This window comes from Impatiens glandulifera, chromosome 3 (genome assembly GCF_907164915.1).
Source record: "Impatiens glandulifera chromosome 3, dImpGla2.1, whole genome shotgun sequence".
NCBI classification, from domain to species: Eukaryota; Viridiplantae; Streptophyta; class Magnoliopsida; order Ericales; family Balsaminaceae; genus Impatiens; species Impatiens glandulifera.
Genome location: NC_061864.1, coordinates 42366331 through 42379986, shown reverse-complemented (window position 1 = coordinate 42379986; position 13656 = coordinate 42366331).

Below are 13656 nucleotides of genomic sequence, written 5' to 3'. Positions count from 1 at the left end.
ACTGTATTCCTTCATGTTTCTCCTGGTTTCATTTTGATGCTTTCGAATTTCTGTGTGGCCATCATTATTTTGTTCTCCCTTGTTCTTTCATTTCCTTCAAAGATCTGGATAACCGTGTTCCATGTCTCCTTCGCGGTTTTGCAATCTATGATCTTGCAATATGTGTTTCTGTCTACGCTGTTGGAGATCCGGTTTCTTGCATGGTTGTCCAGGTTGTTCCTTCTCCTATCTTCAGCCGTCCATTCTTTTCTATCTTTATCAATGAATATCGGTTCTTCGGTCAGAATGGATTCCATTTCATCATCCAAGGTGACTAGGTGCAGGTGCATGCGTGCCTTCCAGTTGGCAAAGTCATCACCTTCTAGCATTGGAGGCCTATCCTGATACATGTTTGCTTGAGTATTGGAACTAACTGCTCTGATACCAATTGTTAGGATCTAGATCGCCGCTGGTGGACCGGGGGTTGGACCGGTTAGCGGTTCACACTCGAAGGGTGGTGGTTAATCCGATTAGAGATTAACACCGGGGTTTCAATACTACACAACCTGTCACAAACCCTTGAACTAGGTTCAAGCGCGGAAGAGGTTTGCTTTCAGGTTGAAGCGGTACTCTTGTATGATAGGCACGGTCGGCTTCGGATGATGGGGATTTGGAAATGGTGGGTCGGTTTCGGTAATCTGGATATTCGGTATGGTTAGTATAGAGTCGGTTTGGAGCGGTGTGGTTAAGTTAATCGGTTAGATAATGAAGCCGGCAGAAAGTAAATAGCAAGACAGATTTTATAGATGTTCGGAGATAAAACTCCTACGTCACCCCTTCCTCTCGAAACCGCGAGAAGGATATTCACTAAGGAATACAAATACAGGCCGATCGAGACTTATTTCCTGCTCGATAACACTCTTACAATTTATACCGAAATTGTAGAACACACTTTAACTTTCAACACTTAGGCTTTCTAGAACAGCACACTCTTATCACTTGTAGTAAATGCTCTTAATATCTCAATATCACACTGTTGTCTCTTAATGTCCCGCTTAAGTCACTTCACTTACTTTTCTTTAGCTACCCCTTTTATAGGTGAAATATGCCAACGGTCATATTTCACTGCCTTGAATCTGATTGGCTGATCAGAAGTGCAGTGATTCAGTGTTTCAGAGGTTCAGACCTGCGGTCGTTTCCTCAGACCTGATGGTCAATCTTAGACCTGGTATTATGTCTCAGACCTGGCGGTCTGTTCATCCGGTGGTCTGTTCATCCGGTGTGTAAGACAAACCTGTCGGGTTTGTCTTTTACTTGATATAGGCACTGTCTGTTTGGACAGTTGTCTGTACTTGGAAGATTTCCTTTCTGGCTTATCCCGAAGTAGAAGGATCCGGTAGTACTGTTTTCCGCAGCCTACAGTCTTTCCTCAGACTTGCATGGATATGGAAGTATTCAGTCTGCTCCTTTGGTATCATTCTCAACAGATACCCGAATTGTCTTCTTGTACTGGTCGGTCATTTGACTTGGCCGAATGTCTTTTGGTAGTGATGTAACCGGACTTCTTCCGGTTATTCTTGTCTTGTGGATGATCGGCTGTTTGATGATTCCGGTTTTGAGCTTTGGCCGATCCTTTCTTTGTGCGGTCACGTTCCGAATATTCTTGATCGGTTTAGTAGCTTGACCGGTTAGTTTTCTTTAGCCGGTTCCGGTTCGGTTCCTTGTTCCTGCATGGAAAGTTTATTTAAGTTAGGTATGTTTGAACCGGTCTAATTTATCTAACATACACAAATTATTAAAATAAATATGGAAGATTTTACCAATTAATTTTATTATTTTAAATACACAAATTATTAAAATAAATATGAAAAATTTAAATAAATATTCTTTTAGATGAAATGGATACAACAATTCATCAAAATTATTTAATTTTATCGTTTAATTTTTCTAAAATTATTTTGATATAATATAATATGGGTACAATACTTATCCCAAATATTTTTTTTTTTTGCCTTAACCCATAACTAATTTAATTAATTAACATAATAATTAATCCTAATTAATTGTCTTAAATAAGTTTTTGGCCATGAAATTACTATTTTAATTTTTATTTATTTAAAAATAACTTAAAATAATTATTTTAATATTATAAATTGGAATGTAAATTTTTAGTCCTTACAATTATATTAATCTATAAAATTATTTTTAATCTTATAATAATTTTATTATTCACTTACCTAAATAGTCTTATTTTTCTATGTTTGATTTTGTGAGGCAGAAGGTTATGCCATCCGGATCCATAGAATTTATTGAACTCTACATAGTGATTATTGGTGCTATCAATAAAAAAAGTACAAGGTTCAATGCAATAATTAGGGGATTGCAGGAAGAATTAAGGGAGTTTTCCTTATCACAACAATCCTTCTCAAACGAACTATTGAGTTTCTCTTTTGAGACTCTTGGTATACAAGTATCAACTTGCTTCAAATAGTGTGAATGCAAAGCAAAGCTTAGTACACGTGGACTATAGGTTTTCAAAAAATCATGATTAGTATTTAATTTTTAATCTCTGGTCGGTAGGATTGTTTGCATATATCTACAATAACCAGCAGTGTTAATCCCCAAATGAAACAAATTAGTTATCATTAGTAGAGATCCAATCAATCGATCTATTCCTGTATTTGTATAGAAACAATGCGAATAAGCCTGTTCAATATGGAAGTAACCTCCATCATTTGGTGGTATGATATCATCCTTAACTTTACATTCTCCAACTCCAACTCCAACTCCAACTCCAACTCCAACTCCAACTCCAACTCCAACTCCAACTCCAACTCCAAAACACGTCTAGTACAGTTATGTAAAACATGTCGTAAATCTGATTTACAAAGAGTTATAGTCTGCAGAATGGAAGTTATAAGATTGAATATCACAGCTTATTACAAGTCATTTCGATTTCAATTAATCGACATCCATTGCAATCCAAAGTTGAATAATCAAATTATTATTCATCAACAACAGTTACCTAATTATGTATGTCATCAATGCTAAATGATCAATATAAAGACCAATTACACGTTTTTCAAACGAACTCCTGGATTTCTCTTTAAAGACTCTTGTTATACATGTACCAGCTTGCTTCAAATGGTTTGAATGCAGAGAAGAGATTAGTACACGTGGAAGAAAACTTTTCCAGAAACCATGATTAGTATTAATTTGTAATATCTGGTCTGTAGAATTATTTGCTTGTATCTACAAACCAGCTGTGTTAATCTACTAACGAAATAGTTTTTTTCTCGTTAGCGCATCTCTCATTCATGGAAAAAATAGAGTTGTAAAATAAAAATTGTCTAAAGTGAGTGGTAGTTTTAGTACCTCACCTCCTATTACACCTCCTATTACGAGATAACCTCCTAAGAGCCTCTAATTTCCAATTCATTTTAAAAGATTCGAGAAAAATGTAAACACATTGTGGTGATCACGTTTTTAGGACGTTACACATAGGTTAATAAAACATTTTTAATACCATTGAATTTGCACCTTGTCTTACAAAATTGATTTATTTTAATATTGTGAAAGTTAGAATTTTGCGTTAAATATCTTTAATATAAAATTAGCTGCACTATCATTTAGAAATGCATTGATGGGCGATGATGACCATATTAACTATCATAAGATTTATTTTATTTTATTTTTTGTTGTAGATGATGCATTTGTAGGATTTCCCCAATTCTTAGAGAGTTTTTTTTACTTTTATTGTCACTTGTATTTTATTATTTCGTAGGAATTAAATTTGAAATTTTGTAAGTTGGTATTCTAAGATTTTGTGGACAATATTTGTAATTTTTTATATTATTATTAATTTATAAGTTGCAACCTTTAATTCTTATAAATATTGCATTACATTGAACCATACATTATATTTAATTTTTAATGTCTCTTTTTATCTACACTTTATCTAAGAGTTTGAATTTCAATCCAAACAATTATTTAGTTAGAAAATTGTTGTAATTTAAGTTAAATTTCTTTAAATTTTATATTATTTAATTCTCAATTGTAAATATATAAAATGACCCTTTTTTTTTTTAAGGGAGGTGACTTCTCTACTTTAAAAATGCTTTAATTGTCTAAAAAGAACCCCTATGTAATGGTAATTTTTTTTGATACTTTAATGATTTGTAACTCATTTATAGGGTGTTAAACGGTCAACTGACCGGTTAATCGATTAAACGGTTTTGTTAAACCTGATTTATCTCTTTATTTAACAAATTGGTTAATCAACCAGTATTAGTATTAGTTTTACCGATTTTGGTTCTATCAGTTCCAGTCGGTTAACCGAGTTTAATCAGAAATCGATAATTTAATTTTTTTAATTAAATATTAAATTTATGAAATGAATTTCAATAATTGGACAAGTCCACATTTAAAATAAACGATTAAAAAGAAAAAATTAAATAAAGACTTACGTTAAATTGAATTAAAGAAAACTAAGAGATAACTCTATATTTATTTTTAAAATCTCTTGGTTGTGTGGTAATTTTTTTTTTTATATTCCGCTATTATTTATATATATATATATATTATTAAATATTATAATATATCTAATATTCACAAAAATAACTAATATAAATTATTAAATATTATAATATACCTTATATTTAAAAAACAACTAAAATAAATTATAAAATATAAATATACAATTAAATTATTACTAGTTAACCTGATAAAAAAATATTTCAACCAAAAGTCGAATAATTTAACCGATAAAAAATTTGTCAATTGAAATTGATAAAACCGATTAACTAATAAACCGATAAAATAAAATCGATAAGTATAATTCATATCTTTATAACATATTCGTTCACAAGAAACAAGTATGATTCATATCTTTACATAAAAATTTTTGATAGTAATTTCCCATTTACATTATTATGATAGGTTAACTAAATTCTTACACACACAATATATATATATATATAATAATAATAATAATAATACTTAATTTGTCAGGTCGAGAGCAGTGATAAATTGGATATATATGTAATAATAAATTGATATTTGGGTCGGATCGTTGGTTGACCCGCCCATAAACTTGAAAAGGTTAAAAATAAAAATATTATATGTATGTTTCGCAATTTTCAACTTATAAGTAACCAACTAAGTTATAAGAATTTATATTTTAAATTCTACACGAAACTTGATGAACGCGCGACATTTATTTATTTATATATATATATATATATATATAATGTGATAGGATCGGCTTTATCAATAGAGACGGGAGTCTGACTAATGATGAAGGCTTATGAAAAATGGTTTGATAGAAATCCTGTTCGGGATTAATATCTCTTTCTATTTTACGCAAACTTGTTTAAACACTTGAAACAGATTCAAGGCGGAATTGTTTACTTGGGTTTGAAGCACAAGATGAAATATGAAAAGATGACAGAAAAGAAGAACACAATAGTTTGTTTATGGATGTTCGGAGAAACTCTCCTACGTCACCCCTTCTTCCAACCACCGGAAGGATTCACTATAAGATGATAATAATCAAATACAGTTTACACAAACTTAGCTCACTATTAAACATAACACTTTCTATTCAATTTACAAGATGAAGAATATCACTCAACTAAGGTGCTTTGATTCTAGCTTTCTCTCTCTGGATTCACACACAGTATAATCAGAAAGAAGCTTCACAGAATAAGTTCAGTAAGAAAGATGATTGAGTAGTCTCTCTCTGCAAAATCAGAATGCTTGTTTTTAAGATTGGTTGAGGCTTGGTAAGGTGCTTCGTCCGTTGTCCTTAGGGTTGATTAAATACTGAGCAGGAGCTAACAGTCGAATCTTCAAGAATTATACGTGGCACTCTTCCATTGGAAAGCCTCCATTGTACACAGCAGGTTCTGAGCACAAGGATCGTGGACGTACCGAACTGGGAGTGTGCCGAATATTCCATCAGGGATGTACCTGCAAAACGGGTAATGTGAGAAAAATTCTCTTACGTGGCATTCCTTGATTGGATGCATATAACTTTTGTACTAATCTTCACAGGAAAGTGGAGCAGGAGTAGGGTACAACTATAGCACGTGGATAGGAGAAATGCTAGATTCAATCGTACAACTTGAACAGAGCATTAGACGTATTTCAGTAAGATGGATTTGAGAAAATCTGTCTAGTGAAATAAGTCAACTCCTTCTAATGAAAAACGTCTATTAGACTGCCTAGTCTAATATAATTAAACTCGCGTCTAATTTCAATAACCATTAGACGGGTACGTCTAACTCCACTGAGTTAGACTGCCACGTCTAATTCCGGTTCTACCTCAGACTAATCTGAAGGAGTTAGACTCACGTCTAACTTTTACTAATTAGACAACCCGTCTATAATTATAATAACCATTAGACAGGCACGTCTAACTCCACTGAGTTAGACTGCCACGTCTAATTCCGGTTCTACCTCAGACTAATCTGAAGGAGTTAGACTCACGTCTAACTTTCACTAATTAGACAACCCGTCTAATTATAATAACCATTAGACCGGCACGTCTAACTCCACTGAGTTAGACTGCCACGTCTAATTCCGGTTCTACCTCAGACTAATCTGAAGGAGTTAGACTCACGCCTAACTTTCACTAATTAGACAACCCGTCTAATTATAATAATCATTAGACCGGCACGTCTAACTCCACTGAGTTAGACTGCCACGTCTAATTCCGGTTCTACCTCAGACTAATCTGAAGGAGTTAGACTCACGTCTAACTTTCACTAATTAGACAACCCGTCTAATTATAATAACAATTAGATCGGCACGTCTAACTCCACAGAGTTAGACTACCACGTCTAATTCCGCGTATTCATTAGACTATCCGTCTAATTCTTTACGTCTATTAGACTTATACGTCTAACTCCGATGAGTTAGACTGTACGTCTAATTCTATTAGACTCACGTCTAATTTCATTAGACTTACGTCTAATTCAGTGTATTTATTAGACCATTCGTCTAATTCTTTACATATCTATTAGACTTACACGTCTAATCCGATGAGTTAGATGAGTTAGACTGTATGTCTAATTCTATTAGACTCACGTCTAATTCCATTAGACTTACGTCTAATTTACACGTCAAACTCCAATGAGTTAGACTGTGAGTCTAATTCTATGCGAATGAAAATCAAGATCGGTCTATTGGCCCTCATTAGATCCAAGTCTAGAGACATGTTGTCTTAATACACGTGTATTGAAACTTATAAGTTATTTCATCATCAAAATATCAGTGGGTAAATTATTTCAACACTTAGTCAAAATAATTTGACCCAACATAATGCTTAATTTGAATTTGTTGGGTAAATAACTGTGGTTAATTTGAATATATATATGTGAGAATAAATTGATACTTGAGACCATCATGGGTTGATCCACCCAAAAACTTGTAACGGTTAAAAATAAAATTAAAAATAATTTATTTATATAATATATTGAGAAAAATTAAGATATAATCTTAAGGTTTTATATATGTATATATATAAATATATTTTTTTAATTTTTTTTTGTTTAAGTATAAAATTTGTATATAATATATATAGTTATTCAAAATATAACTTACAAAAAAAATATATATACGTAAACATAATTATTGAATTATCTCAACCATCATAAGGGGTCTAACGACTAAAGTCTTAACATTTCATACTTAAGACAATGATTCGAATCTCTCTAAAAATATTTATTATATGTGGTTGCGCGAAAATTGTTAGATGAAGCAAAAGCGATGATATATACCGAAAGGTGTAATCGAATGTTGGGATGCACACAAAAAAACAAAATAAACTCAACAACATCAAACTTACAATAATTTTAAATATGTACTCAATTTTTCTTATACTTAATAAATAAAATTAGGATAAAATTTTTAATTAATTTATTATATATAATGTTATAAATATTATTATTAATAAAAATATTTTTATTTAATAATAGCATAAAAATTATAATTATTTTATTATATTTTGTTGGTTAAGTATGGAAAATTTATATAATACATATAGTTATTCAAAATACAACTTACAAAATATATATATATATACACAAAATTATAATATTATTTCAACAATCATAAGTGATATAACGGTTAAAGTGTTAACATTATATATATAAGACCAAAGTTCGAATCCTTCTATAAGTAATTATTATATATGGGTGCACGAACATTGTTAGATGAAGAGGAAGCGAGAATGTCGGCTTCGTTCACGAAAGGTGATTTAGAGCTTAAGTTTATGCTGAAAAGTGTAATTGAATGTTGAGAACATCAGCTTGAATAAAATAAACATTGCTGAGAAAACCTAAGGACTCGTCAATAGAGGGTGATTGAGGGCATAAGATCATGCCGAAAGGTTTAATCGAATGTTTAATAATGCAAAATTATCCTCAAATGCATGAAAATTATTGAATGACCACTTTGAAGACCGCAAAGTTCTTCCATAGAGGGTGAGTAAAAGTGAAAAGGCAATGTTGAATGCTTAATCATGGTAGGAATTGATAATAGTTAACAATACATCATTCAAAAGATAATTTAAATAATATATATGAGTGCAAGGAATTTTAATAATGCAATTTTTCTTTTTAGCATTAAAATTATTAATTATATATAAATAAATTTCATAAAAAATAATAAATATTTGTTATTTTAAATTATAATATTCCTATATATATAAATATAAAAAAATATAGAAAAAATATTTAACGGAATATATTAAGTTTTTAAAATAATTAGTTTTTTTTAACTTTTTTTATTATTATTATAAATAAACAAAATAAGACATTATATACTTGTAATAATATTTTAGAATTAATAAAAAAGAAAAAAAGAAAAATATCAATATATATATATATATATATATATATATATATATTTAATATATTATTAATTAACATTATAAAAATAAAAAAATAAAAATAATATTTATTAAAAATAAAAATAAAAACTGTAAAATAAATTAATAAAAATATTTAAATTTAAGAATTTAAAATATATTTAATTAAATATGTTAAGTTTTTAAATTTATTAAAAAAATGTATAAGACTTATTTATTATTATAAAAAAAATTATGATTCATACAATTTTTTTTAATTACCTCTTATTTTTTTATAATTATATATTAATTTTAAATAATTTATTATTATAAAAATATAAATTAGGAAATTGTATGAAAATTTTTTTTATGTAATTATATATTAATTTAATTAATTTTTAATATTTGTCTAATTATCTATTATAATATTTTATTATTATAAAAACTAAATTAAGACCTTTTATATAATACTTTTATGACCACATATCTTTTTAATTATTTATATATGTATATATATTAATATTAAATATTTTTATATTTGTCCAATTATCTATTATATTAATTTAATTATTTTTAAAAAATAATAATTATATTTATTTTTTTTATATATATTTTTGATAAATATCAATTCTTATTAATTTAGTTATTAAATTATCAAAATTATTATATATATAAAATATAAAAAAATTAAATGAATTAGTTAAATGATTTTTTAATATTTTTATTTTTAAATAATTATATAATAATAAAAAATATTATACCAAGTAAAACTTTAATTTGATCCAAAATTAAATGTTTAATAAAAAAAATTTCTAAACTAGGAGATTTTTTTCTCATTTATGCATGTTGTTAATTTATATAATTGGTTCGTATGCATTATATTTTCTTTAAACTTTATATACTTAATTAATTTAAATATATAAGTAAACAATAAATTTAATTTATTTTTAAAAATTAAAACTAATTTAAAATTTTGAATAATATTGTTTTTATTTAAAATATTAATATATAAATAATATTTTGTTATACTTTATCTGTGCGAATGTACGTGATCATGCAAGTTATAAATAAAACTACTATTAGAGAAATAGTTTAAAATGAAGTATTTGGGTAAAGCCAAACTTGCTTGGACATCTTAAAAAATAGAGAACTAAGACAATTACACGTTGGACAAGAGTGACAAATGAGCAGAGTCGAATTCAAACTAGTTTGAGCTCGAGTTCGACTCGATTAAGTATTTATTAACTTGGCTCGAACTCGAGGTTGAACGAGTTTATAAATTTGAGCTCGAGCTCGATCTGATTATTTACCTAAAAGTTCGATTCAATTCGAAAATCTTAAACTAAAATTAAATTTTAAAACTCGAGTTCGAACTCAAACAAAAACTTATTTTCTAAACGAAATTATCAAACTTACATACATTTTCAATAAAAGAATTTGTTAGTAACTTGAGTTTACTAATTCTCGAATGAAATAATATTAAAAAAAATATGGAAGAGGAAAGTGTATTTTTGCAAAAGTGAGAAAGATGATAAAATTGAAAAAGTGTATGACCGTGAATAAATGAGGAAAATAATGAAAATAACAATATTTTTAAATAAATGAGAAATTGTGAAAATAGAAATATACGAATAAAAATATATAAGATAGGATTGTAAGAATATATAAGATATAATTATAAGAATATATTATTATTATTATATAATATATCCCGCCAATATATTTATGAAATATATCTACCGAAATATATTATATTATAACAATAATATAATATATTATAACGATTAGGAAAATAAAATTTCTAATTTTGAATATTTGTGCTATGAACTCTGAATAAGGGAAAAAGTGAATAAAATATTTATTTTTGATTTTATAATTTAATATTAAAATAAATAAATAAAAATATATTATTTAATATCAAGTTCAAAAAAGTTCGACAAGATATTGATCAAGTATTATATGATCTCGAGCTCGACTTGAATTTGATCAAAATTAAATTTAAATCGAATTTTGTCCGAGTAACTCGCGTCACACGAATAACTTTGACTCATTTATAATACTATGATGACTCTAAAGTTGTGAAAAAATAGAACTATTTGTCTTGTTTGTGAAGATTGTCCTTATTAGCATTATGAGGATGGAAAGGCAATGGATTGCATTAATATTACAATGGGAATGTGTTTTAGCTCTAATATTTCAATGTATACCTCTTCTTTTCCAAAATGAAAATCACTCTTTAAACACATTTAAGAGTTCTAAATTTTGATTTTTCATACTTCATTTTTTAGTCACCAACTTACTATTTTAAATTTATAATTTAAAATTGTATTGAATTAATAAATAATTTGGTTTTATAGAAATAAAGTTAATTTATATATATATTAAAAAACATATAATTATTTAAATAAATAAACTTATGTAAATTATTTTTTAACTATAACTTTCTTTTAATGTCATTTGTTTATCATTTATTTTTATGTTTAATTATACGTATATAATAATAATAACTAATTAATAATCTAATAGAGTACACATTATGATGTCAAATAAACTCAATATTATAAATTTACAAATTAACAACAATTTGAAGTAAAATTTTTATTTGGATTACATTAATCTAATAAATTCTCTAAGTAAACTTTTTATTTGGACTATGTTAATCTAATAAATTCTTGATTTCAATGCGAAGTTAAATTAATTTATCCTTTATTAGTAAAATTTTTGTTTGGTCAACATTAAAAAATCTTCACAAAGTTGTATTAAAAAATATGGTAATCTAACAAGCGAGAAAATAGATTTTTATAATTCAATTATAGAATTCAATTAGTAAATAGAAATCTAAATACGACCTCTCTTTCTTTAATTTTTTTTTTTAAAGAACTGTTAAAATTTAATTTTGTTATTTACCTTCACATAATATTTTTAGCATTATTTGTGTTGTATTTTTTTTGGGAAAACGGTTAAAACCATTTTATTAAAATTCAAAAAATGGGAGGGTTAAGAATCAAAGCTAGACAAGTCATAACTAGGATTATAAGATGCCAATCAAACGACCCTAAAAAATCTGATTAGTAGCAATCAAACATACAAGAAATAGAGATTACAAACAAAGATTACAAACTATATTAAATTATAATTATTCCAATCAGGATTTTTATTTCCATAACATCCTAATGTTTCAACATATTGTCTTCCTCTTCCCCTTGTCCTTCCTCTTCCCCTTCCCCTTCCTCTTGCAATGAACGGTGGATGAACTGAAGAGGTTGATAAATACTACATATTCTCATCTTGATTTCTTTCTTTATATGTACTTGTTCTTATTTGATAGAAATAATTATTCTTCAGAATTTTGAGCTCTTCACCTTGTTGTTCTCAACTTGAATTTCGAGATCATTGTCTTTAATTCCTTCAGCTTCATTTTTGGAATTCTCAACAACTTTAGATTCCTCTGTATCAACATTGGCATTCTCATCTTCTTCTTGATTAACCTGAGTATCTTCCTCTTTGTTTTCATCAGCAACCACTTCAACTTGATTTGATTGAGAATCATCAACTATCTCTTCAACATGATTAGGTTGAAGATCCACCTCCTTTTTCATATTGCTTTCTTCTTGTACATAATTTTCTTTATCTTCTGTTTTCTGTTCTTTAACCACATTTTGCTCTTTAAAAATAGGCACATTTGTATCGTTTTCCTGCATCTTTACTTTCTGACCAATATGAATTTTTTGATCTTCTTCCTTAGCCAAATCACATTTTGGGCTTGCATGTTGGAAAGTATTGCAGAAAGAGCATCTGTTTAGCCTCCACTCATAAGTAATTTCCATGACAGTAGATTTTCCTTTTCTGTCTACTACTGTTATACTTTTTGGCAGTGTGCTTTTAGGATGCACCTCAATGCTAATTCTAACAAATGTTAGATTCTCTCCTCCTTCAGTAATTGGATCCATGTATAATGGTCTACCCAATAAACCTACAAAATGACTAAGAGCTTCAGAATTGTATATTTTTGTGCAGGTATATTCCAGAACTTGAACCATATCTGTGTAGTTTCTTTTGGCTTACTCAATAGGTTCAAGTCTTCAGACCATTTTTCTAACTTCATACAATTGGATCCTATATATGTATGCCCATTTTCTAGAATTTCCTCTAGATTAGATCCTTCTTGAATTTAAGGAAATATAAATCATGGACATTGGCTGAAATCTTCTCCAGCTCTTTTCCTTCCCATTGCTTCAACAATGCATCTTTAGTAATTGGGAATGATACTTTGTTTTTTCCTATGTAGTTTCCCACAACTACATTTTCTCATTCATTTTTACAGTTTTCCTCGACTTCGGTAGGCAATTTAAATTCAAATGGAGAATTCAGTACCTCCACTTTTGTTTGTGTATTGCCCAAGTAGATTTTCCCTTTATAAGAATGATCTTCTGACTTTTTTGCATTGTTGTTCTTCCAGACTTATTAGTTTTCCATGTCGATTTGTTCCTAATAGTATATGCCTTAGATTTGGGAGCCTTCATTAGTTCTTTCATTGTAGCAACTGACCATTGAACAATTTCTTCATATTCTTCATTTTTCAACATATTCCAGTCTTGAAGATAGTGGGTGTTGAGTTGAATTGTAATCTGTTGTGCTTTCTCCTTATTAATGACAATTTCTCTCCTTTTGGCATGCATAAGGAGCTTTGTAATCTGATTCTTGAGCCCAAACAAATTAACTCTTTCATTATAGCGTATCTTCCAAGCTCCTTCATTATCCCCTTGTTTTCCTGCATTATTTTCAATAGGAATTTTCCCAGTAGTAGTTGGAGCAGATTGCTTAAT